Below are 27,989 nucleotides of genomic sequence, written 5' to 3'. Positions count from 1 at the left end.
AGTAAGAGCAGGAACTGGCAAATGACGGCCCACAGACCAAATCCAGCCCACAGCCTCCATGCTAAGAACGGTTTCGATATTTTTAAAGGGTTGTTTTAGGAAAAGAGAAGAATGTGTGGCAGAGGGCAAATGTGGCCCGCAAAGCCTAAAATATTTACTACCTGGTCCTTTACAGAAGAAGTTTAGCATCCCTCGCTCAGGGGGAAGTCAGGTTCCCACCAACGCTAACTCTCCTCTCCACCGTCTCTGAGCCCGCACGGACGCCACCCCGGACCCTCGCAGCCCACGCGGCTGGGGGCAGCCACACGGTGTGGGGCCAGACTGGCTAGAGACCCGTTCTCCTTCCCCGACTTCTCGGGCAGGTAGGGATAAGCGCACGACGACGTCATCCCCCACGTGCCATGAACCATAAAAATCTCCACGCACTCTCCTCTGCATCTGGCTGGAAGCCGAAGACAAGAAGGGCTCTGAGGGATGGCAGAGCCAAAAAACGGAAGATGCCTCCGTCCCCAAATCACCACGTGGGAGAAAGACACCTGCCAACCTCAGAGCCTGCCCTAGGCGGTGTTACGATGTGCCGTCACACACCTGGTCTGTGTGCTCTCACGGGGTGCCCTCCCTCCCTGACCTCCCAGCTCCTCTAATCCCCAAGCCTGTGACTTCTTGTTTTCCTATACTTACTTAAGCAAGAGAACAGGAATGCTTAAGCAACTGTTTTAAAATGCCTGAGTCCTTTCGTTTTCCACCATCCTGAATTAGAAGAGCATTTTTTAAAATCGGAACACTCTGAAATATGCATTTCCACAGTGCATTTTCTTTAGACTGGGTATGCTACGAACTTAAAAATAAAATAAAACCACAGTAGACTTCTTAAGCAAACATTATGTATTTTACCTTTTGGTCAAGCAGCAAACTGACTGGAAATGAATGGCATCAGTAAATTAGTTCCCCTAGCTTCTACTTATGCCCTGTGAGGTAGAAACAAGCTAGGTATGAACTGATAGTCACATACAAAGTTCAACCGCCAGGGCCCTGCAGTAAAATGGAGTCCTTTCAAAAATACAACTAAGATACTCAGAAAAACTGAAAGGAGCTGGCACTTCAACAGCTAATTTTTAGTTAACGTACATATAGTTTAAAATCCTTACTAGGATTTAGGGATAAAAGGGAATACAATTTCTGGGGCACCTGGGTGGCTCGGTCAGTGAAGCATCCAACTTCAGCTCAGGTCACGATCTCACGACTGGTGTGCGTTCGAGCCCCGCATCAGGCTCTCTGCTTTCAGCCCAGAACTCACTTTGGATCCTCTGTCCCTCTCTCACTCACTCACGCGTGCGCAACACGTTCTCTCTCAAAAATAAACATGAGAAAAGGTCAGGGGATACAATTTCTCACAGCAAACCATGTCATGGGCTTTTATCAGGAGACAAAGAAGGGAATGGTGAATAAAACCTAAAAACCTGTCGTCTTTCTTCCAAACCCTAGAGTTGTTTTAGAAGTTGGAGTAAGACGGTTGGGTTTTCTCCCAAAGAACTGAAGGTTAGGTTGGCGGCTCGCTGGGGAGTCACCTGTCAACTTGCCATAGACGGACGCTGCTGTTCTCTGTCTTCCCCAGAACTGACAACACCAGTGAAAACTACCATCTTATATGCACAAAACAGGACCAAAGGCCATAAACCTATTCATCTCAGATCAACCACTTTAATTACAGGTCCTCTGCAATTATCAAAATAACCTTCCTTCTTAGAGGCAAAATCTGGGCCTTGGTACCTTTTTTTCAAAGCAGCTAAGCAGTGACGCTGTTTCTGGGAGAAAAGGTGTCACCCTGTCTGTGACATAGGAACCATACAGTGATGTGGTGAAATCATTTTTAAGAGGTATGACAAACACATCAGACCTTCTGCAGAATTTTCTAGGGCGCTGCTGGCAGAATATATTCAACAGGGGCTCAACTGTGGTTCGGTGTGAACCGCCTACAACCACTTGCTTTCATCAAATAAACAACTTTTCCTCCCAAGCCTTGTTCGGACACTTAGGCACCCAAACGGACCTGGATTCCAAGGTCCGCTCGGCTACGGGCTGGCCCCGAAGCCTTGGGGAAGCAGACCCCCCTCTCCAAACCTCCGTGTCCTCACCGAGCAAACCGGCTGTGAGGAGTCAATGACAAAGGCCTGCTTCCGGAGCTGGACCGCACGGGCACCTCGGCAAACAGAAGCTGCTGTCGACAAACGTGCCGGCCTGTGACGTCTGCGAGGTTTAAGCCAGCGCTTCCCTGATTCCCACGGGCACCGGAGACACCTAGGGGTCCTGTTAAAGGGCAGTCTCAGATTCGGACTCAGGAAATCTGGGGTCAGGCCAGAGATTCTGCATCTCAACAAGTCCCCAGATGCTGCAGATGCTGCTGCTACCGCCGCCCTGGGTTTAAACTACGGCTGATCATTTGCAACAAATTGTAATAAGTGTATTCAAAATAATTACATAACTAAGAGAAACAGGAAAAAGGCCGACTTTGCAAACACGCGGCTGTGTTATTTCAGAAACTCCCTGTGGACAGGCTGATATTAGTGGGTTTTCTCTGGACATGACAGATGCAGAGTGTAACATATTATATCACTTTCCAACAGGAACCCAAAAAGAATGACACGATGAACGTGGTGAAAGATAAACCAGTGGCCCTCAGAAGGGAGAAACTGCTAATCATCCTGCCTCCCGATGGCAGCAGTAAGCCGAGGGAGTGACAAAGAGCTCTGATGAGTCTAAAACTCAGAAAGCTCCTATTTCTATGAACTGTACTTAAGTTTAGCAAGGATCTAGCCAAGCCGGACAGGCTCTCCTCCACGAACCCTACCGCCACACCTGTGGAGTACCTGCACCCGGGGCTGGCTGGGCCCAGGGCAAAACGTCCAGAGACTCAAAAAAGGATTCCAAGATTATTATTAAGAATTGCTGAGCTTACGAAGAGCAGCTGAGCGTCACAGCAAACACTTCTGCACGGGGGAACCCGAGACCACATGGGCTGCACGGGCGTGAAGGCTGCCGACACCGTTTCGTCACTGGCCCCACTGGAATCGCCAAGATTCCATGCTCTGAAGTATTTGCTAACATCCTCCAGGCCTGCAACGGACATGCACCAGATCCTTGCAGTTCAAGTAACTGCAGTCACCTAAATTCACGGAGTATAAACCAAAGGGAGAAGCAGCGGCCGCTTACGTCCAAGACAACACCCAGGAAACAATCTATAAACAAAATGTGTGATGTTTAATATTTTTCTTTTTCTTTCTACGTGCTACGAAGGGCATGTCTGTACTACAGATTTATTTTCAGAGTCTCAAACGAAGGCATACAGGCACATGCTGTCGGGAGTTCAAACTCCGGTGCACCTCAGGCCTCCCACCGCACTCCTCCCGGGAGGCCCTCGGCCCGGGGCTGCGGGGCCAGTGCCAGCGGGGCCCCGGCCGACGGAAGGAGCGCACAGAGCACGCGCGCCACAATGTGAGACACGTGTACGTTTACATTTTCTAGCAGCCACACCAAAACAGTAAAGCAAACTGGCTACGTTAACTTTAAAAATATATTTTATTTAACCTCATACATCCAAACAGTATTATTTCAACATGTAATTCTATTGTAACGAAGCCTTCAAAATCTGAGTGTGTCTCATACTTACGGCACATCCCAATTTGAACCGGCCACATTTTATGCTCAAGAGTCCTATGTGGCCAGTGGTTGCTGTATTGGGACAGGATAGTTCTAATTATACATTACTACGGTTATGATTCAAAGTTTCTCTCTTGGTACTAAAATAACCACCCTACTCTTGTTCCCCGCCCTCCCCCCAACCGCCCAATATCCTTCTACAGCCAAAGTCAACAGTTAACCACCTTTTCCACACAGGGCCAATGTGGGATTGGTGAGGAGAGGTTTATACGGGCCAGGTTTTCCCCTTCTGAGACGTACACATACACGAGAAATCATGTTTATTCTTGTACATATAAAGCAACTTGGACATTCTTCAACACAAAAAAAGTTGGTCACAAGAAAATCAGAACTGTTATTTAGCCTCTAATATCTAGAAATATTTGTAGCACTAATAGGAAAAGTTTTCATTCCTCACCCTGAAATAATGAAGGGTTAGATCTTGAGTCGAGAGGGCCAGAGTGGCTCACTGCTGGTTTAGACATGCCTCGCCAAACTGTAAAAGAGGCACATGTCTCTGGGAACTTCATTTCTAAGCTGACTCAAAAATATCGTAAAGAAGAAAAAAAAATACCCCGATCACTCAAATATGTTGGGAAACGATGATGTTTGATCAATGTACCAAAAAACCCACCAGACTCCCCTTCATCTTGGGAGTAAACTGAGCCTTCATGGCCCCCAATTAAATTAATAACAACGTGCTGTTCAACATCACTCATCATCAGGGAAAGACAAATCAAAACCACAATGAGATACCACCTCACACCTGTCAGAATGGCTCACATGAGCAACTCAGGCAACGACAGATGTTGGCGAGGATGCGGAGAGAGAGGGTCTCTTTTGCACTGCTGGGGGGAATGCAAACTGGTGCAGCCGCTCTGGAGAACGGTACGGAGGTTCCTCAACAAATTAAAAATAGAACTACCCTACGACCCAGCAATTGCACGACAAGGGATACAGGTGTGCTGTTGGGAAGGGACACATGCACCTGCACCCCCATGTTTATAGCAACACTATCGACAACAGTCAATGTATGGAAAGAGCCCCAATGTCAACTGATGGATGAATGGACAAGGAAGATGCACACACACACACACACACACACACACACACACACACACACACACTGGAATATTACCCGGCAATCAAAAAGAATGAAATCTTGCCATTCGCAACCACGTGGATGAAACTGGAGGCTATTATGCTAAGTGAAATTAGTCAAGGACAAGCATCGTGACTTCACTCATACGAGGACTTTAAGTTACAAAACAGGCGAACATAAGGGAAGGGAACCAAAAGTAATATAAAAACAGGGAGGGGGACAAAGCATAAGAGACTCATAAATATGGAGAACAAACAGAGGGTTACTAGAGGAGGTGGCGGGGGAGGGCTAAATGGGTCAGGGGCACTAAGGAATCTACTCCCGAAATCACTGTTGCACTATATGCTAACTAACTAGGATGTAAATTTAAAAAAAAGGAATTAAATGAAAATTAAAAAAAACAAAACCAAAAACACAACTTGCTTATTCCGTGAGCAACAGACCCGGTTACCCCACGCCCCTGGCCGAGTTTCCGAGCAGCCTGGGAACGGGACGTGCTGGACGGTCGAGCTGCTGCAAGGCTGCCGGTGCTGGCTCACCTGCTCCCGCCAGCACCCAGACACCGGGAGTATCAGGGCTCCCCCGGGGCCCGGATTCAGGTATTCGGGGAACTCAGGGGGGCAGCGTCCGCCAAGACCCAGACGGGGAAGCGCCGGGCTCAGTAAGGTGGGGAGCTGCGCCACAAGGAGGGACAGGGAGCCAGGTGCCCACAGATAGGAGCACGCGGTGTCACTCTGAAGGGGGGAAACTCTTCCTCCTCACAGCAAAGCCGAACGCCGAGGCAAACGTTCTAACTTCCCACGAGGAAGCAGAAACACGGCACCCAAAGAAAGAGCACCAGCGGGCCTCTGAAGGCAGCTCTCCCTCGGTAGCAAGGGGGAAGATCACGAAGGCCTGGCAGGTCCACCCAGGAGCTGCTTCTCCGTTCTTAGCAAAGGCGTCCCCTGCCGACAGCTGCCCTCCCCTGCCCCCACTCAAAGGCTGGGCTAACTAAATCGCAGGTCACACTGCCTATCAGAGATACGTATTTCTTTAGAGGGAAGCTTCATTGTATTTGGTTTCGCAACTGCTTCTTTCAAAGAACATGTCAAAAGCGATCGCGTTTTTAGCACCCAGATATTCCAGAATCGTTTTCATTTTTACTTCGTAATTTCTTTGATATCTCACCTTGTCTTTGAGAGCCATAAATAAAGGAATCGATTCCATTTAGTGTGTTTTATATTACTCAACAAGTACTTTGACTACAGGAGTAACGTGTCAAATGGTCCTAACCCCTTGAAAAATACAAGAAAACTGAGGAAAGAGAAAACACAGAGAATAAAAGACATCAATGCCAAACTTGTTCTGTAGAATGGGAGCTCAACAGAGGGGAGCTTGTGCAGAAAAGACTCCCTTAATACGTGAGGCCTAAGCTGGGCCTCAAAAGACCTGCAAAGTTCAGTAGGTGAGGGTGCAGCGAAAAGCATTCCAGGCCAGTAGAAGTTAAGTCTGCAAGCACAGAGAACAGGACAGAGGTTTCCAGGAGCTTCGGGAAATTCATAGCAGGGAGAAGCACCTGACAACCAGAAAAGACTTTCAGAAGGCGTGAGGACAAGCTTAGGCAACACGAGACCGGGTCTCAAAGGGCCCCTGCAGGACTGCCCGCACAGCCGCATGGGCTTGCTGCGGGAGCAGAGAGAACCAGTGAGGGTTTTTTATTTTTTTATTTTTTTAACGTTTATTCATCATTGAGAGATAGAGACAGAGCATGAGCAGGGAGGGGCAGAGAGAGGGGGAGACGTAGAATCCGAAGCAGGCTCCAGGCTCTGAGCTGTCAGCACAGAGCCCGACGCGGGGCTCAAGCTCACCCATGAAATTATGACCTGAGCTGAAGTTGGACGCCCAACCGCATGAGCCACCCAGGCGCCCCGAGAACCAGTGAGTTTTAACTGAGATAAACACACAGCAGAGACACCCACAGTAGATAGTTAAATAATGTATCTTAATAACATCTAGAAAGAACCAATTCTGAGGGGAAGCAGAGGCAAGTAACACAGGAGATGACTGGAGCTCTGGCAGGTGCACTCAACAGAGGGCGCACTCCCAGAGGCCAAGAGAGGGAGAGGTCCAGCCCGTCCTGGGTGCGGCCAAGTGTCTGAGTGGCACCGAAACACAGGACGGGGAAGGGAGTGCTAAAGACAAGGCCACGAAGGTGGACACGGCAGGAACTGCACACGACGCCGACACAGAAGCGGGGGAGGCAGGTGAGACACGGCCAATGAGCAGCACGGGGACATCAATGCTTTACGTACCAAACGGCCCACAAAGCCACGGAGGCGCTGACAGACAGGAGCCTGAAGAGTGAGCGACCTGTGCAGGAGCCTGTGTCAGCACCCCGGAAGGTGGGGAGCCCTGCGACAGCCCCTCCTCTGCAAACCACGGTATCCCCGATGAGGTTTCCCACCGAATGATCGTTCTGCCTCCGACATCAACCTCCAACATCTGCCTCTTCAAAGCCCGATCTGCAGGTCTCCTCTGATCCTGGCCATACCGCGTGGTATCAGGTTGACACAAACTGATGGCTTGCGTCCTAATTCTGAGCTGCCTGGGAAACGCACGACCCTCAGAAAGCAAACGCGACCGCCACACTGAAGCCAACTCCAAACCCAGCACTCGGAAGCGAAGGGCAGGGCGAGAGGTGCGATCTTGTCGCCCGCTTCGCTTTTATATTAAAAAAGCCAAGTGCCAACCAAGGAAGATCCAGTCCAACTTTTGTCACCTGATCCCCATTGAAGCAGGCAACATGTTCCCGCACATATGAAAACTCAAATGTACGTGAATCTTTACGCGCAATTTCCACAATCGCAAACACTTCAATCCACGTAGATGCAAAAATTTTACTGAGAACAAGTTTTGTGTTTTTTTTAAAATTGCAACTGAAGAGTTAGGAAGAAAGAAGGCAAATAATGAGGGTGACACAATGGTAATCAAGTTTCTGCCAGAAGCCCTGGCAAGAAAGACCCAACTGCATCTAGGTGGTGGTGGTGGGTGTGTGTGTGAGAGAGTGAGAGTGAGAGTGAGAGTGAGAGAGAGAGAGAGAGAGAGAGAGAGAACAAGAAACAGAGACAAGAAGGGGTGAGGGGAGAGAGTGTGTGTGCAAACAAGCAAAGGTAAGAGAGGTGATATAACTCAAAGTCACATCCGAAAATTCTCATGGGTGAGGTGCCCGGGTGGTTCAGTCAGTTAAGCCTCCGACTTCAGCTCAGGTCATGATCTCACGGTTTGTGGGTTCGAGCCCCACGTCAGGCTCTGCCCTGACAGCTCGGAGCCCGGAGCCTGCTTCGGATTCTGTGTCTCCCTCTCTCTCTGCCCCTCCCCCAGCCCTAGCTAGCGCTCTGGCTCTGTCGCTTTCAAAAATAAACATTAAAAAAAAATTGTTTTTAATTTTAAAACAAGAAAGAAAAAAGAAAATTCTTATGGGCTCCCGAGGTTGATTTTCAATCTCAAGTCCCAGGATTCTCTGAATCTCTGAAACCACACAGGAGCATCAGCGACCTGAGCCGAACATGAGACAGAAGCCACGCGTAACCGGAGAGCACGCGGGGCGCTGCCGTCTCCCCGGCGCCGTGTGCGGACGCGGGAGCCGCCTTCTATTCGGCACGACGGCCACCCTCAGGCTTCTGGTGAAGCCCAACACCGTTAAAAAGAGAACGAATATGTCAAAATGAAGCACAACTGGGGGAAACTCGGAGACGCTGACACCAGGGTGCACGGGAGACTCAGGGCCGGCTCCTCGTGCCGGACGCTGATTACACAAGGACAGGAGAACAAGCACGTGCTGCCCGGTGGCTTCCGGAAGCTCCTAGTCCCCAGAGGCAACGAGCCTGAAGCGCTGCTGATTTACAACGAATCCCACCGTGCACAGACTGCTCACAGTGTCTCCTCCAAGAAGCACCAGGCCACTGTAGAAAGAGCAGCCCGGCTGGCCATCAGTCCCCAATCCCCAAGCCAGGCTACAGTCAAGGAAATGAATAGACAGCCTATGTGCACGTCATATTTTATTAACAAAACCATAAAACTACGAAAAAAGAGACAGAGAGAGTGCTTTTACCTGGCACAGCACAGAATAGTTTCTGAGTCTGTGGCTACAGGGAGCAGCCCAGCAAGAGAGCAGTGGTCTGAGAACTGCACAGCCAGAAAGAGCTCCCACACGGGCAGCCGGGGTACAGAATACCTAATGTGCCCAAGTTTTACTAAGTGAAGCCAAGGGACAGGTAAGTTTTGAGTCCTCTAACTTGAAGCAAGTGACAGTGGCCGCTGTATTATTCACGTATCTGTTAGACACAAGATACCCAAAGAGAACAGCCTCTCCAAATTAGCTACAAATTCTAGAGCAAAACGAGAATGCTATTAAGATGCTTTTGAAAAAAGGAGAAAGGGGTGCCTGGCGGCTCAGTGGGTGGAGTGTCCAACTCTTGATTTCGGCTCAGGTCACGATCTCACGGTTCCTGAGATCGAGCCCCCAAGTTGGGCTCTGTGCTGACAGTGCAGAGCCTGCTTGGGATTCTCTGTCTCCCTCTCTCTTTGCCCCTCCCCTGCTCTCTTTCAAAATAATCACAAATTTAAAAACATTTTTTAAAGGAAAGAAAAAAAGGCCAAAAAGAAATAGACTGCCGATCAAGAACAAGCTAGCTACCCTAGTTAATCTGTAGTTATGACCAATTCCGTGGCAGAAACCAGAACTGGCAAATTGGTCACGGAAAAAGGTGAAGTTCCGTTTTTCAGCTTTGGCGATTAAGCTTCCATCGTCCTCGCCCCGCAAACTTTCAGCAGGCCACGCTCCCTCCTGAAGCGTCCAGGGCAGGCTCCACAGTCCCTGGGACCCCGGCACCAGGCCGCCATCCTCCGGAGGGCCCGGCCTCCGTGTGGTCTCGCGGCCAGCAAGCTAAAGGGCGAGGAAAGAACAGCGAGCTCGGGGGCTGCTGCGCGTCTGCTCAGGAATGAAAGTTCAGAGTCATTCAGAGAAGGTTCTCAGGATCGTTACAGCTCCTTCGGAAAAACAATCTTGAACCTCTCCCAGCTATTCCACGATAATGTTAACCGTCCTGACAGTGCAACCTTCTATCAAAGGTGGAAACACGATTACTAATGGCTACCCACTAAGTACCCACCACAGGCCAGACTCGGGTCTGATGCTTTCAGATACACCCTCCCTCGAAACCTCGGAACAACCTTTCATGGTTTTGTTTCATGGTTTTGTTCTTGTTTTGCATATGGAGAAACCAAGATCGAGAGGTCAGAGGACCTACCAAAGACCAGAGCGGGTAAATGAACTGGCCAGAACTGGGATCCACACCCGCGTCTGTCGCGCTCTGTCTGTGCTCCTCTCACGACAGCACCAGTGTGGGAACAGCAGCTGCGCGGCCAGGCCCAGCGGCAGGTCAGTCTCCCAGCACGAGCCGGCCCCAGGCCAGCCCGTGTGCGCTCACGCCTGCAGACGGCAGTGCAGCGAGCCGACCTGTGAGCTCCCGGCTCCTAGGACTCGCCAGTCAATGGCAACAGCCTACCTGTGCGTGTGAGGTCAAGACAAGCTGGTGGACAGCTCAGTCAGAACAGCACGGCTGGCGACACCGGGAGCCCAGCTCTTGTGGCCACTGACTGTTATCAGTCAGTTCCCCAAGATGCCACAGGCTCATCAAAATGCACAGAAACACGAGAATCAGTACGCAGAATACTTCTAAACATGATGAAACAAAGAGAAATTTACTCAATATGAGCTACGTTTTAGATAAAAATTGAAAAACATGACTGGGGCGGGGAAACACCAGGCCTAAGAAAACAGGAAAAGTAGCGAGAGAAACAGGTCCAAAGACTGTAGTTGATTATGAGCTCAACATAAAGTCGAATTATGACGCGACTAATAAGCAAACCAACCTCAGCACAAAGTCATACGTGAATCTCGTCTAGGACTGTGGAAGACACTAATCCTCCTGCAGCCTGCCCCGGGCCGATCACCTCCTTGCCAGGCAATACCATACCTTGTTCCGGGGAGGAAAGAAACTGCTAACCCACATGGCACCCAAAGAGATGACCAGTCAGAAGGGCTCACCACTTGGGGGATAAAGTAACTAGCTCTGGGGCACCCAGGGGGCGTCCGACTTTGGCTCAGGTCACCATCTCGCCATCCGTGAGTTCGAGCCCCACGTCGGGATCTGTGCTGACAGCTCAGCGTCTAGAGCCCGCTTCGGATTCTGTGTCTCTCTCTCTCTCTCTGCCCCTCCTTTGCTCGCATGCACATGCTCTCTCTCAAAAATAAACATTAAAAAACAATTTAAAAAAATAACAAGCTTTGCATATCTTCAAGCTCTTTTATGCTATCATTTATAGTTCCCCAACATAAAATGAGAGCCAATGAGTGAAAACTACAGACCACGTGCAGGCAGTTGAAGCAGGAACTTGTTCAAGATCAGGCTAAAGGTTAGGTTCACTAATACAAGCATGGCTGGAGAAAGTGTGGCCCGAGCCTGGATGATCCTCTAGGAGAGCGTGAGGAGAAGGCGGCTATACAATCGGATCGCCATGTTGTTTGACGAACCTCTTCTCAAGCCCAATTGATATAAAAGGCAATGCTTTATCTGGGCTGAAATGGAGCCTCGACGGGAAAACAGAAAGGATTACGCAACCTTCCAGATGTTTACCGGGTTGAACCCCACACAATTCTCCACTCCTCTGGCAAGTCTAGCAAGATGGCAATAAAGGACAAAGAAAAAGAAACAATGCCAGCAAATTTAGGAAAAGACAGAAACTGGAGAAATAATTCAGAAAGTCCAACATCCAAGTAACAACGTAAGTTTTAGAAGAACATGTTATAATCCACAACCACCTGCCTCAACCAAAAAAAACCTTTTCTCAGAGTGTAAAGAACAGGAGTCCCCCCCCCCAGGCCGTGCACATCCTGTCACACTGGGTGCTGAAACAGACTTCTACGGCACAGTGCGAAGTTCCAGAGCATCAGAGATAAAGACAGTATCTCAACTTTTCTCGTGAGGACAAAACAATCCTGGAAATCAGAATGACATCAGCTTCCTCAACAGCAACTGCAGAAAAGAGCATTCTAAGACATGGAAGGTCGGAAAGATTTATTCATGCTTTCTCAAAAAGCTACTGGAAAATGGGCTCCACCAACACGTGGCAATACGCCAGGAGGGGTGCCTGGCTGGCTCGGTAGGTGGAGTGTGCAACTCTCGATCTTGGGGTTGTGGGATTGAGCCCCGTGTGGGGTATACAGATTACTTAAAAATAAAAAAAAATTTTTTTTGATGCTTTCTGTGCCAAGCACTAAACACTTTTTTTAAAATGTTTATTTATTTTTGAAGGAGAGAGAGACAGAGTGTGAGCGGGGGAGGGGCGGACACAGAGAGGGAGACGCAGAATCTGAAGCAGGCTCCGGGCTCCGAGCTGTCGGCACAGAGCCCGACGCGGGGCTCGAACTCACAAGCTGTGAGATCATGACCTGAGCCAAAGTTGGACACCCAAATGACTGAGCCACCCAGGCGCCCCAAAAATAAAATCTTTAAGGGGCACCTGGGTGGCTCAGTCAGTTAAGTGTCCGACTTTGGCTTACATCATCATCTCGAGGTTAGTGAGTTCGACCCCCATGTCGGGCTCTGTGCTGATGGCTTGGAGCCCGGAGCCTGCTTCGGATCCTGCGTCTCCCTCTCTCTCTGCCCCCCCGACTTGTGCGCAAGTGCGCGCATGCTCTCTCTCTCTCAAAAATAAACATTAAAAAAAATATTTTTTAAGTTAAAAAAGTAAAAAGAAGCATTGAGGTGCTTGGGTGGCTCAGTCAGCTGAGCATCCGACGATTCTTGACTTCGACTCCAGTCATGATCCTGGGTCACGGGACTGAGGTACAGGTCGGGCCCCGTGCTGAGCATGGAGCCTGCTTGGGATTCTCATTCATTCTCTCTCTCTCCCCTCCCCCCCCGCCGCCCCTCTCCACTGCTCATGCTCTCTCTAAAAAATGAAAATAAATAAAAATAAAAATACAATATTTTCAAAAAGCATGGCAGTAAGCCATGAGAGGAAGACGGGGAACACACGGAAGCACGGATCCCACACACCGAGAGACAAGGACGAACCTCAGAAGAAAAGCAACGGGGGACACCTGCCCGGAGGAGCCAGCCCGGAGTGAGGCACGAGGCGGAGGGCTCCGAAAAGGATGCGTCCGAACAGGAGGTGTGTGTGCAGGATGTATGTGACCACGCAGAGACGAACTGTACTGAGGAAGTCAGGGCCCTAGGGAATAACGGACTCAAACACACCTATCTTTATACCGATTTTAAGCAAAGTTGTGCTGTGACTATGCTGGAAGACGAGGGAGGGAAAGAAGCTATGCACGTGCAAGGTGAATCTTCACCCTCACTGTTAGAAGTCAGCCAGTTTTGGGGCGCCTGGGTGGCTCAGTCGGTTAAGTCTCTGACTTCGACTCAGGTCGTGATCTCACTGCTCGTGGGTTCGAGTCCCACACTGGGCTTCTGTGCTGACAGCTCGGAGCCTGGAGCCTGCTTCCCATTCTGCGTCTCCCCTCTCTCTCTCCGCCCCTTCCCCGCTCATGCTGTGTCTCTCGTCTCTCAAAAAATGAATAAACGACAAGGTGCCTGGGTGGCTCAGCCGGTTGAGCATCTGAATTCGGCTCGGGTCACGATCTCCCGGTTCGTGAGTTTGAGCCCCGCGTCGGGCTCTGTGCTGCCAGCTCAGAGCCTGGGGCGTGTTCCAGATTCTGTGTCTCCCTCTCTCTGCCCCTCCTCTGCTCGCGCTCTGTCTCTCTCAGAAAATAAACATTAAAAAAAATGAATAAATGCCAAAAAACCACAAAAGTCAGCCAGATTAGAGAAACAGCTCCCTACAGGCACACAACTTAAAACCTGAAAGGAGGTAACTGTGCGAGAACAGCTAAGTGATGAAGGTACCAGCTACAGCCCCTGGTTAAGCAACTGAGGGACGAGGAAGGGAGAAGAAGCCAGGAGAGACGGAGGAGACGACTGTCACTTCTTGTTGTGAACCATGCACCTACGTGAACCACGCACGCGTACAGGATGGAACGCTACGAGAGGAAGGCAGACCGACGGCACTGGTGCCACGCCTGGCACTCAGCGAGAGCTCCGTGACGTCACCTCAGTCTGAGGTCGGACGCTGCGGAAGAGGAGCTCGCCTGCCGGGGGGGGGCGGCAAGTAGGAGGCGGCCGCACACACTCACGAGTCTGAATATGAAACCCGAGCAAACGAAGAAACAGGACCAGCCGACCGACCAAAGCAGCCAACGGCAAGAACCACAGCGGCACCTTCTCCCAGGTGCCCCATCAGGTCTCTCTTCCACCCCAGCCTTTCTGCCATCAGCGTGTGAACCCACTCCAGGGCCCCGGGACGCCCAGGCTGCCACATCTGGCCTGCCACCCGTTTTTATACAGCCTCTGAGCAAAGAATGATTTTCCTGTTTTTTACTGGGGGAGGCGGGAACCAGAAGCATGACATTCTAGGACTTGTGAAAATTCTCTGCAATTCATGTTAAGTTTTCCTGAAACGCAGCCACACCGCTCATTTGCATACGATCTCTGGCTGCTGTCACGCTGTGAAGGCAGTGCTGAGTGGGACAGATGTCTGCGCCTCTCCCCTGCTTTCCAGATCACAATGACACAGTCACCAGTCAACGGTGCTTTGAGTGCCACGTGTGGAACCGTGACACTGTATTTTCTTATCACCCGTGCGTCCCCACAACGTCCAAACAAGAGAAGAGGAAGTGGACTTCGCCTGCCGAGCTCCTAAGGCACAGCAGGACGAGGACCCCTTCGTCACGAGATCTGCTGGCAAAGCCCTGTGTTCGTTGTGCCACCGCACCACACCTGTGCTAGGAGAACACAATCGACGTCCACATTTCCAGAAGAGGCGGTCACCACAGTATTGCTCATGCACAGGAAGGCAGCATCAGAAAAACTTAAAATTTTTAAATGCTAACCATTTCGGATGGATAGCTCTTATTATTATTATTATTATTTGCTTACTTAATTTTGAGAGACAGAGAGAGAAAGAGAGAGAGGGAGGTAGGGAGGGAGGGAAGATGAGCGGGGTAGGGGAAGACAGGGGGACAGAGGATCCGAAAAGAGCTTTGTGCTAATAGCAGAGAGCCCAACGCAGGGCTCGAACTCACAAGCCAGTAGATCATGACCTGAGCCAAAGTCAGACGCTTAACTGAGTCACTCAAGTGGCCCAGAAAAATAAAAAAAAAAAAAAATTTTAATGTTTATTCTTGAGAGGGAGAGAGAGAGAGAGAGAGAGAGAGAGGAGAGGAGAGATGTGAGTGGGGGAGGAGCAAAGAGAGAGGGAGACACAGAATCCAAAGCAGGTTCCAGGCTCCGAGCTGTCAGCACAGAGCCCAACACGGGGCTCGAACTCACAAACTGTGAGATCATGACATAAGTCAAAGTCAGCCGCTTAACCGGCTAAGCCACCCAGGTGCTCCAAAACTTAAACATTAAAAAAAATTTTTTTTTTAATTTATTTTTGAGAGACAGAGAGAGATAGAGCATGAGTGGGGGAGGAGCAGAGAGAGAAAGAGACACAGAATCTGAAGCAGGCTCCAGGCTCTGAGCTGTCAGCACAGAGCCCGACACGGGCTCAAGCTCACGGACCACGAGATCTTGACCTGAGCCAAAGTCGGCCGCTTAACCGACTGAGCCACCCAGCCGCCCCAGAACTTCAACCTTTGACATGGAAAATCTCGTGACAGAATTCCTTCACAAAAATAAAAACGGAAAAGGAAACTCCAAGCAAAGCTGGTCTCCAAGTGGCCTGTCAGCCAAGCGCGAGGAGGCCAGTGATGGTTTTCCTTGGATTCTGGCGGAGTTCACGGGCACCACCGATACAGCTCAGCTGGTGTTTCCTGGAGGAGTCTGAGATGGTGACGAAAAGCCTCTCGGGACGGCCCGCGTGGAACCACCACAGGAGAGTGTTTCGGAGAAGCTGAGTGAAGATGAAGTCCCTACAACACAGCGGATCCGTGTCCCAGCCGATGGCAGTAAAATTACGTGTAGAGCAAAACACAGCTTCGTGGGGCAAACTTACACACCTGGGAAAATGTAATGTTTAAAGCTTACGGTTATTTCTTTTTACTTTCATCAGCAGGTACTTCGAGAGGTTTTTAAAATGCCTCATGCGTTACTGAGCCAGTAATGTCAACAGGAACCTCATGTACTTGTGGAGACTTAACCGCCATTAGACCCTGACCTGTCCTGTCACACAGCAAGCAGCTCATCACGGGTTAATGGGGTTTTTCTTTTTGCAACTTCTTGAGCTCAGGGCCAAGACTGAAATTTCCCTGAATGAGAAAAACAAGCCTCAACCACTACTAATGAACACCGAATGGCTCCGGAAACTGGCCTGTGGCTGCAATCTTGATGTTTCTTAATCAATTCAACCTACAACTATAAGGCTAACCAGCCCGGATCTGCAGAGTCTCCACTGTGGTTAAAAAAAGGTCATTTTAGCACTGGCTTTCAGGAGTGAAAAGAAGGGAGATCGCTGTTCTCACACAAGTTTACAGCGGGTACGTTTTCTGCGCTCAAACTGCAGTTAAACAGCATTTTTCAGACCTTAACGCAAACGTGAAGGAAGCTTTCCTGCTGCAAAATCCATACAGCTATACACTTGAGGAAGTTTTTCCTGTGAACAGGAAGCGCTTAATCTACGACGAAACAGAATCTAACAGAATTCCACAGGTGCTCTCCGAGTGAGGACGAGTGAGGACGCTACGTACCTGCGGACCAGTATCGGAGCGTGGCAGGAGCTATCTGTGTAAAAGGACATTTCCGAAGATGAAATATGTAAATCTCGTTACAGATCAGCATTAACAGATTAGATGAAGACGTGCGGTAGAGTCTGAGAGGGGAAACGTGGCTCTGAACACCATTTCGGTGAAAATGTTATCCCCTCCGCAAAGAGAATCCTGTCCTTCCCATCAGCAGATCGGTATTACAGAAAACGGAACTCCAATATTTTTCTATTTTTAATTCCATCAGTAAGATCTGTGAAAATCTGCTCTTATTATACAAACACTTTATAATATCCTCTTCTTTGCCTCTTGGTCTACAAAACCTACGATATTTCCTCTCTGGGCCTCGCAACCCCTGGTCTAAAGAACCCTATACTTACAGCGCTGTTCCTCTTTGGAAATCCTTCTCAGCCACCTGGCACTGATTCTAGGCCTCCTGGAGACTAATGAGTAACTTCTTAAGAGAAGAGTTCACCCGGCATCAGACAGCATCTGATGAGCAGAGGGAGTGAAAAAAGAAACGGGAGGAATACAGCTAACGGTAAGAAGCGTTCTACAAGCTGCCACGGCTAAGAGTCTTTGTCAGCAAAGAAAAACAAAATTAAAAAAGAGCGAGAAAGAGAGGCAGACAGTCTTTAAAATGTTACCGTGAGAAATGGCTCTAAAATTTTAGCTCTTACCACTAAATAAGGAATGATACCTACCATCTAAAAAGTACTAGATACAAAGTAGAAGTCAAAACTCCTTGCTCCTGGCATGTTTAAATCTGCTCGAAGAGAAAAAATAATCCTAAAATAATTTAATGAGATGTTCTAAGAGTTCACAAAGGAGTGGCCACAGAGGAACTGGAACAACACAGAAAAGTTTGACAAAAAAGGTAGAAAGAGAGTGGAGCCCTAGAAAAAGGGGGATCAAATACACAGACTAATAGTAAAACCACATGATGGGGGACGGACAGAATGGGTAAAGGAGGTTAAAAGGTACAGATTTCAAGTTATAAAATAAGTAAGTCACGAGATGTAAGGTACAGCATGGCGGCTACAGTTAATAATCCTGTATTATAGATTTGAAAGTTGTTGCATGAGATCTTAAAAGTTCCCATTACAAGAAAAACATGTAACTGTGTGGTGACAGAAGTCAACTAAGCTAACTGTGGTGATCATTTCACTATGTACACAAATACCAAGTCATCACGTTGTACGCCTAAAACTCACGTTATATGTTAATTATATCTCAATTTTTAACAGGCTAATATGTGTAGTATTATAGAAACACTCCCAGAAATCATTCTTGAAACTCTGGTATCACAATAGAAAAGTAGATGATTGTTACAATTTACAAACAGACAAGGGTCCAATAAACATAAAAAAGATGCCCAGCCTCTAAAATAACCAGCTGGATTCAAGCTGGAGGGCTCCGTGGGTCCTAAAACTAGTGCCCTCTTCCTGTCACCCCCAGCTCTGAACCAGCTGCTGAAAAAGGCAAAACGATGGGGCGCCTGGGTGGCTCAGTCGGTTGAGCGGCCGACTTCAGCTCAGGTCACGATCTCACGGTCCGTGAGTTCGAGCCCCGCGTCAGGCTCTGGGCTGACGGCTCGGAGCCTGGAGCCTGCTTCCGATTCTGTGTCTCCCTCTCTCTCTGCCCCTCCCCCGTTCATGCTCTGTCTCTCTCTGTCCCAAAAATAAATAAACGTTAAAAAAAATAATAAAAAATAAAAAAATAAAAAATGAAAAATGAAAAAGGCAAAACGACAGCTCCCGTGCGTCACAAATGATCTTTTTTATTGTGAATCGGCCTGATGGTCGGACCACAGCTTGTTAAACTACGTGGCCCTGACCTTCTCAAATCTGAACTCTCGACATGGGCTGAATTCTTCCCGCGGTCGGAAGCCGAAAAGACTTTACCCACAAGGTCAGAAGGTAGCCCCAGGCAGAGAAAGAGAAGGGCTGGGCCCCAGAACACACTCCCTCCCCTTAAGAAAAAAAAGCCTGAGGAGAAAAGGTGCCCAGAGGTGAATGAATACTTAGGAGAGAATGCTCTCCGTGAGGATTTTTACAGAATAATATGGGGGGAAAGCTGGAGAAATAAGAACCCTAAATATCAGACCCAGGAGGTGCAGCTTCACTGTGTAAGCACAGAGGGAGGCCGGAGGTTGGAGGAGGGTCATTCAGGGGGGGCTGAAGGAAAGGCAGCCCTGGGGATCGGGGGCAGAGACCCTGCTGCAACAGAGTAACTACACTGTCTCCTGAGATGACGGGGCCTGAAACGCAGCCAATGAAATGGTTACGCCCACCTTCTCCTCAAGACACAATGGCGCAAGGGGTGTCTGGGTGGCTCGGTCGGTTGAGCGTCCGACTTGGGCTCAGGTCCCGATCTCACGCTCTGTGAGTCTGAGCCCCGCGTCGGGCTCTGTGCTGACGGCGCGGAGCCTGGAGCCTGCTGCGGATTCTGTGTCTCCCTCTCTCTCTCCTCTTCCCCCGCTCATGCCCTGTCTCTCTCTGTCTCTCAAAAATAAATAAACGTTAAACAAAAGTTCTTTAAAAAAAAATACAATGGAGCAAATGAAAATGGATTAAAAATATGTCATGTCCCCCAAAAGACCCTACTGGGCCATTTTCTGAAGCGCCAACTGAGCAAAAAGTCAAATATGCCAAGTCAACCTCTGGTCTTTAATAAAAACTTTCAGTGAAGAGTTCCAAAATGACAGTAATTAGGACTCACAAGGAGTCAGACGGCTGAGTAAAAACCAGAGATGTCCCGTGGCTGGTGTAAAATAAAAACAAAATAATCTCAAATTCTCTCTCTCTCACACACACACACACACACACACACACACACACACACACACACACACACACACTCTCTCTCTCTCTCTCCCCCCCCCCCCCCCCCCCCTCTCGCAGGTAATGTGGGAGCAGCAGCTGGGCATCTACGAGCCGTCTTTCTCTGAGCGCTACTCCAGCTTGCTAGGCCTGGCTGCTCCTTGGGGCCCAGATTAACCCCCCCTAGGAAACTAGGAATCCCGTGGGCACTGCACATTCCACAACAGACCAGAGCAAACTACAAAGGCTGCTATTTAACTTCCTGAAAACACCCCAGTGCCACAGAACCACACCGTACCTGGCCGAGCCCTGGCTGTTCTAGGCTCCAGGGTCTCCCACCAGAACACTGCTCCCCTTGATGCGACTCACGGAAGAAAACGCCTGATGATCTCAATGGTCTTACCTTTCAAACCAAGTTTAAAAATTAAAAGAAAGGTTTTCTTCTCTGTGGCTCCTTGCCCATTACAGGTTATCCTGGTAACAGTTGTCTTCAAATTTACTGCATCAGCAGATTAGCAGGAGTAAAGAGGGACGTGGAAGCAAAACGGAAGCTCTTCTGTAAAGAAAAAAAGAGCATATGATCACAGCGTGTTCTGTCTGGGTCTGACGACAGCTGTCAGTAAAGATACTGTCTCAGGGTCCTGATTCACATAGAACTACACCTCAGAAAATTGAAAAGTTCTAGTTAACTGCAATTTTTCTGTGGGAAAACAGGGGAAAAAGGCGCTGTCGTCCCCCTGCCTCGGCTTTTAACCTACACTAAACAATAACCCAGAAATAGAGACACCGTAATATCACCATCTGTGAACAAATAACAAAGAACGTATGTATTATCGTCATCTTATGAAAACATCAATAATATTCTTATCCAACACAGAGCTAAGTAATGGCACCATACTTTAAAATACTGAAAGCAAATTCGGGGGTGGCTGGGTGACTCAGTTGGTTAAGTGTGTGACTTGGTTGCAGCTTAGGTCACGATCTCAGTTTCGTGACTTCTAGCCCTGCGATGAGCCCTGTGAAGAGCCTGCTTGGGATTCTCTCATCTCCCCTCTCTCTCTCTCTCTTTCTCCCTCCCTCCCTCCCTCTCTCTACTCCTTCCCTGCTCACGCTCTCTCTGAAAATAAATAAATAAACTTAAAAATATAGTAATAAAATTAAATAATAAAAATAATAATAAAATAAGAATTTTAAAGATTTTCAAAGTATCTCCCTCTAAATGCCCTCAAGTAGCCCCATGTAATACGTTAAAACATAATGTTTACTAGGAAATGTAAGCAGAATATTGAAGTCACTGAAGTACTAGCTAGACAGCCAAATTCTAATGTCAATGAATCAAATACTACACGTGAAAGGACTATAAACTGTCTTCCAAGGCACTTCATTTATAACTTAACGCTGCAGGAAAAAAAGACTCAAACTATGGACAATATGCTAATGAGAGATCTTGTAAGAATGCAGTCTACAAGGCATTTCACAAAAAATGCTGTTCACGTGATAACCTTTCTTCCATAAAACACACTACACTCAGGTCAATGTTTTCCATCAAGTAATAAATAGAAACAATGCTAACTGCTCGATAAAATGAATCCAACAAAACAGTAACAAACCCAGGTTAAAATGAAAAGAACATAAAAATCTGATGTACTTATGTGCTCCACAGGATTTGTGTGCGCGCGCGCGCACACACACACACACACACACACACACACACACACACACTCTCTCTCTCTTTAGCGTTTAATTTGAGTGGCTGCAGGACCCTCAAAACTAATCCGCAATCATCTTTTCCAGGAGCCAAGACCACCCACCTCTCCCGCTTGTGGGCGGATCACAGGCTCCCAGCAGAGCTGGACAACCTGCCGGCCTCACCCTGCCCCACACGCCCATCCAGGAAGCCAAAAGAAAAATCCCGCTGTCAAAGGTACTCCCGAGCAGTGTGAACCTGAGTGCTTAGTAAACAGGAGCAAGTATGCCGAGACTTAATCCACTTTTCTGGAATAATTGCTCCTACTCCTTTCACTTAGGCTAATTAGGAAAGGGAGTGGGTCTATGCTACTGATGGCAAGAAATACAGTTGGTTATTCTAAGGAGGGAGAATATGAGAAACAGGACCAGACGATGGAAGACAGAACGGGCCAGTGTCCGAGTGGAGCAGCGGAACTCTGAGTAAAGAGCATATACTGAATACACGTCGAAATGCCTCTAGATCGACAGTAAAAAGACTACCTGGGTTTTTTTGCCTTGTTTTTCAAAGGCAGAATCTACAAGGACCAGGAGAAGGCAACAGAGTTGGAGGGGTGCTGGAAGGGAGCAGAAGGAGTGCTGCCTGAAGAAATTATTCCCTGAATACTCAGATCCCTAAACATCCTCACCCTCTGTCCCACCCCTGCCAGCCCCAGGAGGCAGGCCTCTGAACTGGGAGACCCTGGTTCAGCTGGGTCACACAGCTGGGGGCAGCTGGGGACAGCTTGCCACCCTGACAAGAGAAAGGCTGTGGGAACTGCAGAACAAATGCGGAGACACAGGCACGCCCCACCGCCCACCCCAGCCCCAGCCAGATTCTCTTACTGGGCGCCAATAGTCTTCAGAGCTAACGGAACTTGAGAAAAAAAAAAAAAACAAAAACCTGAAAGCACCAAGACAGTGGGCACTTCCCAACCAAGGAGCGCCACTAGTCGCTGTGCTGGAAAATTCGTAGCCAACGCACCCCTCTTGTGATGGGAGCCTCCAATCTACTACTATCAAAACCAAATGTTTTTTAAAAACCCTTTTTATCGCAAATTTGCAGGACAGTTGCAAGAGCAGTACGAGAAACTCTCAGCGAGCCTCCACTAGTCTCACAAGTGACCACGGGGTCACTTTTGCTTGAACGCTCCACTCCCTTTCCGCGAACATCCCAAATGTTTGAGACCTTTCCACAAAGGTTTCGTGGACCTTTCCGCAAACACGCCACTGTGTGTTTCCTAAGAACGAGGACAGTGAGTAACACAAGCACAGTACACGTCACAGTCAAGAACACAGTACCTGTTGACTATGGAGTAAACAGTTCACTTTCTAATCCTGCCAATGGTTTTATGATGTCGTTCGTGGCCAACTTCCCTCCCCTCCACTCAGGATCCCATGTCACATTTCCTTCCACTCCTGTCTGAAACAGCTCGCCAGCATTTCTTAGTCTTTCATTTTTTGATCTTTTTGAAGACTACAGGGTATGCATTTCTGGCGGGAATGAATGAAGTTTTGTTTTTCCCAGAGTATCACATAAGGCACATGTCAACCTGTCCCTTTACTGGTGACCACTCTGATCACCCGGTTAAGACGATATGTGCCATATTTCTCCACTGTAAAATAACCGTTTTCTCCCAAGTAACCAATTGGTAAGTAATCTGTGGGAAGATATTTTGAGATTATGTCCTTAAAACATTCACGCAGTAGTTTTACTACCCACTGGCAATCTTTGTCTGAATCAACTGTTACTCTGATGGTTATAAAGCGGTGTTTTCTTGAAAGTCTACTATTCCTTCATCAGATGACATTCTAACTTCAGGAAGGTGGGCCTCCTTCTCCCCACTCATCTTTATTCTGTTAACAGTGTGGACTCATAGGTTCTTATTTTACTTATTAATGCCATTATCCACTCTGATACTCAAGTTGTCCCAGATTCAGCCAGTGAGAATCCCTTCAAGCAGACTCCCGTGTGCTTTCCATGCTTTTTGAGCACTTCCTTATTTCCTGGCATAACAACATGTTCGAGATTCATCCTGAACGTTCTCTGCCCCAGCTCTAAAATCATCCATCTTCCAAAGAGCCCTGGTTCTTTTAGTGGAGAATGTAATGCAGAAATGAAGATCTGAGAGCCAAGGACAAAGCTGGGAAAGACGGTGATTCCATATTGTTCAACTGTGTGTGCTATGTGTATCCCTGACTTTTAAATATGAAGGAAAACCAAAGATCGCCAGACATCTCAGGAAATCCTCTAGCATGAAAAGTCAAGGGCAAAACAGCAGAAAAATACAAGCTGGAGTAAAGACTATACAAGGAAGAGAGAATATAAAAAAAAAATTGTATCCTCAGATGGATAATACATCCATTGGGAAAAAAAAAAAAACCCCACAGGATACTATTTAAAAGGGCACAGAGAATAATTAACAGACTAATACAGAAGGAAAATGATTTCTGACCCGGGAGTCTATACTCAGCCAAACTATCAACCAAGAGTACACAGAAACACAAGTCAAAAGATCTACCTCCTACACGATTTATTCACAGAAAGCTACCGTGCAGAGACTGCGCTCCACTGACACAAGAGGGACAGCCATAAAGAAGACAACACAGAATACAAGAACAAGAGAGTCAATGCAGGAGAGAGGCAGAGAGAATCCCTGGGATCCTGGCAGACAACTGTGCTCCCTGCAGGGAGGGCAAGCAGGGCAGGCTGGAGCGGGGAAAGATTTCCTCGAAAAGATAAAGCTGATGGAATACTTGCTGAACACGTAACTGACTAAAAGTCTGAGGCTCAAACAGTGCATTAATAGCTTCTTAGAAAAGTGATGGTGGGGCATCTGGGTGGCTCAGTCGGTTGAGCGTACAACTCTTGATTTTGGCTCAGGTCATGATTGCAGGATCATGGGAGGCGGGAGCCTACTTAAGATATTCTCTCTCTCTCTCTCTCTCTCTCTCTCTCTCCTTCTATCCCTTCTCCGCAGTTTGTGCACTCACACTCTCTCTCAAAAAATAAAAAATAAAAAAGTGATGAGTGCCTGGCTGGTTCAGTTGGTACAGCATGTGACTCTTGATCCTGGGGTTGTGAGTTGGAAGTCCCACGCTGGGTGGAGAGATTACATATAAACAAACAAACAGGGGTGCCTGGGTGGCTCAGTCAGTTAAGCATCTGACTTCGGCTCAGGTATTGATCTCACAGCTGGTGGGTTTGAGCCCCGCATCATCAGGCTCTGTGCTGACAGCTTGGAGCCTGGAGCCTGCTTTGGATTCTTTATCTCCCTCTTTCTCTGCCTCTTCCCCACTCACTCTGTCTCTCCGTCTCTTAAAAATAAACATTAAAAAAAACCACAAACAAACATAAAATTTTAGAGGGGGAAGTGATACTGTTTCTGGGAAAACCAAAAAATTTTTAGGAAAGGAAAAATATTTGTAATTTACCACTTAACATTAAAGAGCACACAGGGTCATAATGATAAAACTAATTACTGATTTAACCAAAATTGTAATAAAATTATCAAGGAAAGATGGAGAAGACAGACTGTGGGGAGGGGAGAGGAGAAAGCTAATCCTTATTCCGTATCTTTTCACAGCAGGAAATCAATAGATATGCTTAAAACCAAAAACAAATTAGCATACAAGTAAGCAAATATGAACTCTTCAAATATGTTCTTCAGACATATGGAGGTAAATACATTTTTTAATTGGCCAGAAGAATTCAAAGAACTACAAGCTACCTTCAGGAAAGGGAAAAGAGGGTGGGGAGGCTAAAGAAAGCTGTTTTTCTTATCCAACCTCCCAGAACTAGCTCACTCTTAACTGTGGATGTGTAAAACACTGACAAAAAAAATTTTTTAATAAATTTTTAAGAAGAATGCTTAACTGGGAAAAGCTTTTAAATGTTGAGACCAGAGAGCTTTAACAACAGCAACTCACTAGCTATGAAACTAAGTCCTCTAACCTGAGTACCCATTTCTTCATCTATGAAATAACGAGTTGGACTAATAAACTCTAAATGTTCTTCCTGCTTCAGTAATTTATGAATCTGCTATAAAAACAAAGTAATCTAGGCTTTAAATATGGTGCCAGTGGCAGGGCATCTGACTTCGGCTCAGGTCATGATCTCACGGTTCATGGGTTTGAGCCCCCCCCCCCCCCCGTCGGGCTCTGTGCTGACGGCTCGGAGCCTGGAGCCTGCTTCCGATTCTGGGTCTGCCTCTCTCTCTCTCTCTCTCTCTCTCTCTCTCTCTCTCTCTCAAAAACAAATAAACGTTAAAAAAAAAGATTAAAGATACACACGCGAAGGTGGAATCCACGAGGATGATGACAGGTACTTCCTTCTCAAAAAGGGGCAACTCTCCCCAGGGGTTCAACTGATAGGGACCCCCGAGGTTTACGTCGTAACTACAGGGCGAAGACGAGAAGGGCCTGGCCAAAGCGCTCTTGAGAGTACGGAAGCGCGGGAACACCAGCACAGTGTTGCGGGGCTGAAGGAGGAAAAGCAGGGATTTGCCAGTGGCCACTACAACGTGCACTCTGACGGCCGACGTCCTGGTCTAGTGAGGCCACTGCACAATACCACACTGGGCGGCTGGTAACAACAGAACTTTAGTTCTTACAGTTCTAGAGGCTGGGAAAGCCCAAGATCTCAGCGTCTGGGGAGGACCCGCTTCACGGTTCACGGTGGTCTTGTTTGCGGTGTACTCGCTCAGCAGGAGGGGGCCAGCAAACCTCCGGGTGGGCTTTTAAACCCCCTTCATAAAGGCTGCACCCGCATGGTCTAACCACCTCCCAACAGCATCACACCGAGGATGTGTGAGGATGAGATTTCAACACACGGACCTTGACGGGGGACACCGACATTCAGTCTATAGAAATTGGTATCGTTAGATTCTTCTCTCAGAGGAAATGGATCCAGAGGGCCCCCTTCAAAACAGGAAACCAAGATTTAAGAAAGAGATAATACACTTTTATATTTATTTTTGCCAACCATTCTTTGAAGGAGCCACATTTTCTTCAACAGCCAATGGCTCTATCGCTGAGCATCTCCTCTTTTCTTTTTAAATTTTTTTTTATCGTTTTGTATTTATTTATTTTTGAGACAGAGAGAGACAGAGCATGAACGGGGCAGGGGCAGAGAGAGGGAGACACAGAATCGGAAGCAGGCTCCAGGCTCCGAGCCATCAGCCCAGAGCCCGACGCGGGGCTCGAACTCACGGACCGCGAGATCGCGACCTGAGCCGAAGTCGGACGCTTTAACCGACTGAGCCACCCAGGCGCCCCGAGCATCTCCTCTTTTCAGTACTACTGACTCTGACCAAGGCCAAGAAGGAGAATTCAAGAACAATATACCTATAAAATTACCAGTCAGAAATGAGGACTGGTATAGCCTAAGACAGTGAAAAAAACCAGACTCTCAACTCAACAGTGTCTAAATATGTACCTGCTTAGTCACAGAATTTGAGAACAGCAACAATGAACATCTACCCTTACAAATCCTTTGTGCTAGCATTATGCAAGCATCTTCCACTCTCTTAGGTATTAATTCCTATTTTACAGTTGAGGATAATAAGAAAGGATTTACTCCAAATAACCCTTATGTGAACTAGGTTTTGTTTTTTTAAGCTCACCTTAGGAAAAAAGCCAATGAAAATCTCTCTATGCTGTCACGTGAATTTTTAATATAGATTCCAAGATATTCCCCACTGATGCAAATTCACAAGAGGAAGTCACAGCTAATGCAGAACATACGAGAAAGCATTTTCTCCTTATATCCTACATCACGCACAAACAAAACACCTTCTCAAGTACAGAGAGGCGACCCAGCCCAAAGCCTGATCACATAAAAGCAAGTCACTTGATGACTTCTTAGCAACATCGGGAAGCTCCAAGGTAGGCCAGCTTGATCAGAGTAAAATTTTAACATGGGTCTTCCCCTCACTTCTGTAAGTATTCATTCTCGCACACGTTTTTCAAAACACCCAAGTCCAAAGAGAGGGAGTATAATGAGATGGGAAGATAATCCATCTTTGAGGCCTTGTCCATCATCTTATCCTCAATGCCTAGCACAGTGTGAATAATAATTTTAAAAATCCACAAAAACTTGAATGCAAAAATCATCAAAAATGAACGAACAACTCATAATTGGGAGAAACCACCTAAATAAATAATTTGGATGACTTCAGAGGCATCTTTCTTTCTTTCTTTTTCTTAATATATAATTATTTAACCCATGACTCCAGTCTTGTGGTGGTCTTAGTGCAACAATTAAGTGTGGGTTTTTTGTTTTGTTTGTTGGTTGGTTTTTTTGAGAGGGGTGGGGCAGAGAGAGACCAGGACAGAGAGAATTCCAAGCAGGCTCCGCGCTGTCAGCACAGAGTCAGCGCAGAGCCTGATGCGGGGCTCAAACTCACAAACCGTGAAATCCTGACCTGAGCCTAAATCAAGGGTTGGACGCTTAACCGACTGAGCCATGCAGGCATCCCCAAAGGTATCTTTCAACAAAATTTAAAGATATATTTGCATGTAAATATTTACATTTAGTATTTCAATATTTATACTTAAATATACACATATACATGTAACTCAGCTAATTTCAGAAACGCCAATCATTTTAATACAAGCCGTGGCAAGAATACCCAGGCTTCTAAATCATTAATCATGGGGAACCTGGGTGGCTCATTCGGTTAAGCGTCCGACCCTTGATTTTGGCTCAGGTTAAGATCTCATGGTTTGTAAGATCAAGCTCCATGTCAGGCTATGCACAGACAGTGAGGAGCCTGCTTGGGATTCTCTCTCTCCCTCTCTCTCTCTGTCCCTCCCCCGCTCTCTCTCTCTCTCTCCC

General features: G+C 47.6%; 1 protein-coding gene across 2 annotated transcripts in view; it reads right to left on the bottom strand.

Annotated features, from left to right (window-relative positions):
• Positions 1-27,989, bottom strand: part of PPP6R3 (protein phosphatase 6 regulatory subunit 3) — a 137,009-nt gene that overhangs the window by 72,632 nt on the left and 36,388 nt on the right. The window contains exons 2-3 of one of the 2 annotated variants that reach the window (XM_042904777.1): positions 19,830-19,982; positions 16,985-17,096 (exon numbers count right to left, since the gene is read on the bottom strand). The gene's annotated coding sequence lies outside the window, so the exon portion shown is untranslated. The remainder of the gene's footprint in view (positions 1-16,984; positions 17,097-19,829; positions 19,983-27,989) is intronic. The other variant, XM_042904776.1, reaches the window with a different exon arrangement.

The sequence above is a fragment of the Panthera leo genome, chromosome D1, assembly GCF_018350215.1.
Source record: "Panthera leo isolate Ple1 chromosome D1, P.leo_Ple1_pat1.1, whole genome shotgun sequence".
Classification (NCBI taxonomy): Eukaryota; Metazoa; Chordata; class Mammalia; order Carnivora; family Felidae; genus Panthera; species Panthera leo.
Note: the sequence above shows the minus strand (reverse complement) of the source record. Positions and strands in the feature narration are given on the sequence as shown.